Genomic DNA, 6,874 nt, shown 5'->3' with positions numbered 1-6,874 from the left:
ACAATTTGCAGGATCATTTTCTCCTTCTACTACATGGGTCCTGGGGTGAGAACTCAACTCATCAGCCTTGACAAGTGCCTTTTCCTGCTGAGCCTCCTCATCTGCCCTCTGGGAAGATTATCCAGAATAGCTGTTTGTGAATACTTAATATTAGATGGTATAGGAATGAAACAGCTCCATATAGAGACATGCTATGTATATGTATATACCATATAGGTTATACTGTTACACATATGTACATATGCATTGTGTTTGTGTGTGCCTGTGTGTATGCATGTGTACAGAATTATTCAGTTTATGGGATTTTTTTGTTTTTTTTTGGGGGGGGACAATTTTAATCTTCTTTGTGTGTGAGATGACAAGAACAATAAATTAAAAGCCATATGTTGAACCCAAAATTCCTTTATACAAAGTATTAAAACACCATCGCATTTCTAAAATGAAATCATAGGTATACAGTTGTAGCCACTAAGTAAGCTAAGTCAGAAGCTATACAATAAAGAGAAACATCAATGGGTCAAGTGTATAAATGAAGACACTCCTAAGTTCCCCCCCCCCATTTCATTGAGCATCAGAACCCACCCATCTTTTAGTTCTTTCCTTGCTCATTATTCTGTATCTGCTTCCTTTGCCTCTGATTGGATCGCTAGATTTTATTTCATTTTTGGTGTGAAACTCTCCACAAATATATAGCATTGGCTGCTGCTTTGGGGACATCTTTCTGGCTGTCCTGTTGATGCCCTGCAGCCAGAAGAAGCTTCCCTTCTCTGCTTCTTCTTTTCTAGCTTCTTTCATGTTCACGGTGGTATGATTATTTAGAAATAGTCACCTGTGTTGTTGAATTCACCAGAAGCCGAGATTGACCCTGACCTTGCTACACAGGTGAGGCTGGCCTCTACCTCCTGAGTGCTGGGATTAAAATCACGCACCGCCACTCCGGTTTTTCAATATCACAAACTAACTTGGGGTACTTGGGGCTTGGCAAGGCCAGGGGAGTGCTGGCGTAGGGACCTGAGGAAGGTAAGACATTCACTGTGTTGACGGTTTCATGAGTGTGTTCCTATGTCAGAATTCAACACATTTGAAATATGTGGAGTTTATTACATGTCAGTTACACAGCAATGACCACGACTGCTGCACGTGCGCACGCACTCACGTACACTCAGTCTAGCGCCATTACAGCCACGATTTAATAGACACTAATTGCTTGATTCAAGGGCACGTCAGGAATGGAGTTTGCGTTAGCTTTCTCCCTCTCCCTCTCCCTCTCCCTCCCTTTTTCTCCCTCTCCTGAGTGAGCTGTTTCTGGGAAGGTGGAACAGGCCAGTGTTTCCATTATGCCTTCCACTAAGTGCAACTAATAACACCAGAAGTGATATGTGAACAAACGCAAGAAGACGCTAAAAGGCAGAGCTAGGAGGCTTGCAGGCTGGGGAACAGCACAGCAGGGAATTCCCTGCTTTTTGTTCTGTCTTCTATACAGTACATGGAGCTAAAGATACCAACGGCCCCATGGTGCTGTGGGCACAGATAAGAGCAACAACAAACAGAAAGCAAACACATAAAGCCTGTCTCTAACCTAAGTACCAGGAAAGAGCCTTCCTCCCTAGAGGAAACACCTTACTTAAGACCACCTTACTCTAGACCAAAAGCACAGAAAAATCTGTAGTTGAATCTCCACCCTTATTAGAGTGGAGACCCTATAGTTTTCTATATTTGCTAGGCTATTGTGAGGCATCCCAACTTTTTACCAGCTATTAATGAGGTTTTCCTGCTGCAGAAACAGGGGGGTCCTTGTGTGTGGAGCCTTCCAACCTGGCGGTTATGAGCTGCCCCGATTCCTCCCGCTCTGGGGTGGTCATCAGAGGAAGCACAGTGGCTGACGGAGACTTTAACGTCACCCAGGGATCAGAAGGCATTTCCCACAGTGGTGTCAGTGGAACTACGGCCACACTGCCCTGCAGTCTACAGTGTCCGCAGAGGCGAGTGAAGGACTTTTTACCCTGCTTCCACCTTCCGCTCCACCAGGATCATTTTTGCCCTGCTGGAGCACAGCAGGAAATGTCAGCTGACTCCAAAAGCTTCCGTGAGACCTGGAATCTCATCTTAAAAAAAAAAAAAATTCAGGCTCCCCCAAAGTACCTATATAGAGAATCAAAGACCCCAAACTGAGATATTTAAAATGCAATCAATAATTTCCAATACCAAAATGGTAGAATTGCCTGAATTTTGTAGTAAGGGAGCTGAAGTAATCATCATAAAATGCACCAGTGAGCAACTACAGAGGTGCTGGAAACAAATGCAAAGGTAGAAAGTCTCAGCAAGGAGCAGGAGAGAGCTGGAAGTATGACTCAGTGGTTAAGGGCACTGGCTGCTCTTCCAGAGGACATGGGTTCAGTTCCCAGCACCCACATGCTGGCTCACAACTCTAACTCCAGCCTCCAGGGTATCTGATGCCCTCTTTTGGCCTCTGCAAGCATCAGGCACACAGGTAGTACATAGACATAGATGCAGGCAAAACACCCATATACATTTTAAAAAAAATCTTTTAAGGGAACAGAAAAAACAAAGTGATCCAAATGGAAATTTTAGAACTGAAAAGACACAGAAGCTGCAATCGACAGCTCTGTGGGTGGCTCAGCAGCAGAAACCAGGACAGAAAGAGAAAACTCTCTGAGGTAGACTACAGGACAGTAGGACTTGCCATAAAATAAAGTAAAATAAGGCTGGAGAGATGGCTCAGAGGTTAAGAGCACTGGCAACTCTCCCAGAGGTCCTGAGTTCAATTCCCAGCAACCACATGGTGGCTCACAACCATCTTTAATGGAATCTGATTCCCTCTTCTGGTATTCATGAAAACAAAACACTCATATACATAAAATAAATAAAATTTAAAAAATAAAGTAAAATAAAATAAAAGTGAACACAGTTTCAGAGATCTTTAGGAGAGCAAAGATCCATCATCTGTGTCATCAGAGTCCCTTGAAAGAGGAAAACAATAAGAACTCGAAAAATGCAAAAACAGGACAATTGATGGCAAACCTTGGAATTATAGACCTCCAGATTCAAGAGGCCACATAGGACAGTGCAAAATCTAACACTCACCAGAATTAAATGACTGAAAGCCAAGGAAGAAAATCTTGAAGACAGCCAGGTGGGAAGGGGAGTCCTGTCTTAACACAAAAGGTAGAGAGTGACTAAGGAAGACATGAAACATAGACCTCAGGCTTCCATAGCATGCACAAACACACATGAATACACATACACACAGATACACACCACACACATAAAATTAAGACTAGGGCTATAACTCTAACACAGAGTACCTTCCTAGACTCCACAAGGCTCTGGGTTAGGTTCTCAGCATTAAAAACAAGAAGGAAATAATAGGTAAATCAAATAGAAAAAAGTTTCAGAAACCCACAGGAAGGCAATAAAAGGAAATACAGAAATGAAAATCATAGACAAAAAAAAAAACAACAAAAAATACAACAGTTTATTAAAAACAATTTACTAAGGCCCTCACATATCAATAATTACATTAATTATATACAATAATTGCATTAATTACAAATTTTTTAAATGTGCCAATTAAAAGATAGAGACAGTCCGGGTGGTGGCATATGCCTTTAACCCAATACTTAGGAGGCAGAGGCAGGCAAATCTCTGAGAGTTCAAGGTCAGCCTGGTCTACAGAGCTAGTTCTGGGACAGCCAACGACACACAGAGAAACCCTGTCTCAGAAAAAAAAAAAAAAGATACTGGCATATTCCATATTCAGATTAAAAATATGATGAAACTATATGTATCACCAAAAGACTCATTTACAATATGGTTGTTTTTAAAGGCTAATGTATTTTTGTTTTATGTGTATGAATGTTTAATTTATTTTTGTTTCATGTATATGGATGTTTAACCTACACATGTGTATGTACAGCATGTGTATGAAGTGCCCTTCAGAAGCCAGAAGAGGTTGTTGGGTCTCCTGGAACTGGAGTGATAGCTGTAAGACTCCATGTGGATGCTAGGAACTGAACTCCAGTCCCAAGTGCTCTTAACCACTGAGGCACCTCCCCATCCCCTCAAATATAACCATGTAGGTAGTGTCAAATTGAAAGATGGAGTTAACAAGGGGCTCAGCAGGTAGAGATGTTTGCTGTCAAGCTTGAGGATGAGCTCTGGAGGGTGGAAGGAGAGAACAAGCTCCTAAAAGTTGTTCTCTGACCTGCATACAGATACACAGACATGCATAGACATAGACAGACAGACACACACACACACACACACACACACACACACACACACACATGCTGTGGCATGCATATACACAAAATAAGTACTGTAAAAGAATCGAGTGAAAAAAAATACATACTATCAAAAGAAAATTAGAAAACTGAGTATAGTTGCACATGCCTATAGTCACAGCATTTGGAAAGTGGAGGTAGAAGGATCAGGAGTTCAAGGCCAGCCTTGGCTATGTAGCGGGTTTGAGACTAGGCTTGGCTAAATGAAACCCCCTTATCTCTCATTTGATGGGAAAATCAAAGAAGGCATAAAAACAACAACAAAACAAAACAACAACAACAAAAAAAAAAAAACAAGAAAAACTTATTGTGTCTTGAGTTGGAAGAGTGAACACATCGTAGAGTTAGCTGTCTTCAGACCATAGACAGGCTTAACACAAAAAGGAATCTCAAAAAAGATTGTCTTTCCAGGTCCACGAGAGGATTCTAAAATTTCTATGAAGAGGCAGAGGACATAGGCCAGTTGCCACAGCTGCAGAGATGAGTGAAGGGGAGAGAATTCCTACCTGATTTCCAGAGGAGGCAGGGAGCTGGAGGAGTCAGTTTTGTGTGTGTGCTTCTGCGTGTGAGCAGGTACTCCACAGTGTGGGAGCTCACTTATCCCATCTTCTCTTTTAAGATGGGATCTCTTTCTTGCTGAACCCAGGGTTCACTGAGAGGCCAGAGTCAGTGGCCAGTGAACTCTGCGGAGTCATCTGTCTCCAGTTACATAAGCTGGGGATATGAACTCAGGTCCTCAGGTCTGCACAACAGACACTTTGCCAGCTGAGCCACCAAAACAGTGTGCTTTTAGCAGGCAAATGGAGACATATTTTAATGTATCAGAACAGGAAATTCGGAAATAGTCCTAAGTGGTTTTTGTTTTGTTGAGAAAGTTATAAAAACAATTAAGTGCAAGAAAGAGAACCTTCCCAACAAGCGGATATTCACAAGCAAAACACACAGCCAGGCATGGTGTCTGTCTTAGTTAGGGTTTCTATTGCTGTGGTGAAAACACCATGACCCAAAACGAAAGCTGGGGAGGAAAGGCTTTTTTCAGCTTACACTTCCATATTGCTGCTCATCACTGAAGGAAGTCAAGACAGGAACTCAAGCAGTGCAGGATCCTGGGGCAGGAGCTGATACAGAGGCTAAGGAGGGGTGCTGCTTGTGGCTTGCTCAGCCTGCTTTCTTGCTCAGCCCAGGACCACCCCCCCAAGGGATGGCACCACCCACCATAGGCTGGAGCATCCTTCATTGACCACCAATTGAAAAAATGCTGGATCTCAAGCATTTCCTCAGCTGAGGCTCCTTCCTCTCTGATGACTCTAGCTTGTGTCAAGCTGACACTCAACACTAGCTAGTATAGTGGTGAGTGACTATAATCCTAGCACCTGGTAGGGGTGGTGGTTAGAGGGATCAAGTGTTCAAGGCCAACCTCAACTTTATAATAAGTTTGAGAGTACACAGAACTTTGTCTCAAAAAACCTAAACCAAACCCACAGCTTTCCCTCACCCAACCTAAACCTCCACCAAAGGATCAATCAGTTATTTATTTACTTTTTTGTTTTGTTTTTTGAGAGTCTATGTAGTACTAGCTGGCCTGGGACTTCCTGTCTAGTCTAGGCTGGCGTGTAAGTCATAGTAATCCATCTCCTTTAGCCACATACATGCTGAAATCATGGGCAGGTGCTGCCATGCTGTCCTTAGGATCAGAGATCTAAATGTAAAACCTAAAATTATGAAATCTGTGAAATAAAACATAGAAGAAAATGCAGTTTATCGACTGGCTTCTAAAGGAAAAATCATTAATGTGCCCCTTGTAAAAGGTTTTGTTTTATAAGAGTGTCCGGTGAGCTGGGGAGGTGGCTCAGTGGTAGAGCGCTCCCTGGGTTTGGTTCCTTTGGAAGGAGGGAAGGAGGGAAGAAGGAAGGAAGCAAGGAAGGAAGGAATGAAAAGAAGGAGGAGGCTGAGGTACCCCCAGTGGTTAAGAGGGTTGCTCCTCTGGAGGACCTGAATTTGGTTTCCACCCTCAACACGTGACTCACAACCACCTGCAACTCCAACTTCAAGGGATCCAACCCCTCTTCTGGCCTCTGTAGGCTCCCACACACATGTGCCATTCATTTACACAGACACATACACACATAAAAAAATAACAAATCCTTAAAAAAAAAAACCCAGGAAAGTAAGGAAGAGAATACATTAAGTATACATTAAGAGAAACTGCAGACACCAAGAAAATAGTTGCAAACCACATATTCAAAAGAGGTCCAATACTTAAAATATGCTAAGAACTCTCAAAAAATCAACAACAAAAAGTAAATAATCAAACTAGAACTTGGAAAAAAACAGCTAGAAATATTTCACCAAAGAAAGAATACAAACAGCAATTATCACATGAAAATGCATTCAGTACCACAGCCTTTAGGGAGCTACAAATTAAAACCACAATGAGATATAACTTTTCATTTGTCAAAAAGTTCCCCAAACTGAAAAGTAGTGATGACATCAAATGCTAGAGAGCATGGGAAAATCATCCCTTCATTGCTGTGGGGAAAATTAAAGAATATAGCCATTATATTGGCAAC

At 42.2% G+C, this 6,874-nt stretch overlaps 1 pseudogene; it reads right to left on the bottom strand.

The window, feature by feature from the left end:
- Positions 1–561: 561 nt before the first annotated feature.
- Positions 562–2,034, bottom strand: LOC129686850 (DNA-directed RNA polymerases I, II, and III subunit RPABC4-like; annotated as a pseudogene).
- Positions 2,035–6,874: the final 4,840 nt, after the last annotated feature.

This window comes from Psammomys obesus, unplaced genomic scaffold (genome assembly GCF_907164565.1).
Source record: "Psammomys obesus unplaced genomic scaffold, mPsaObe1.curated_primary_1811, whole genome shotgun sequence".
Lineage (NCBI taxonomy): Eukaryota > Metazoa > Chordata > Mammalia > Rodentia > Muridae > Psammomys > Psammomys obesus.
This window is presented reverse-complemented; position numbering and strand designations above follow the sequence as displayed.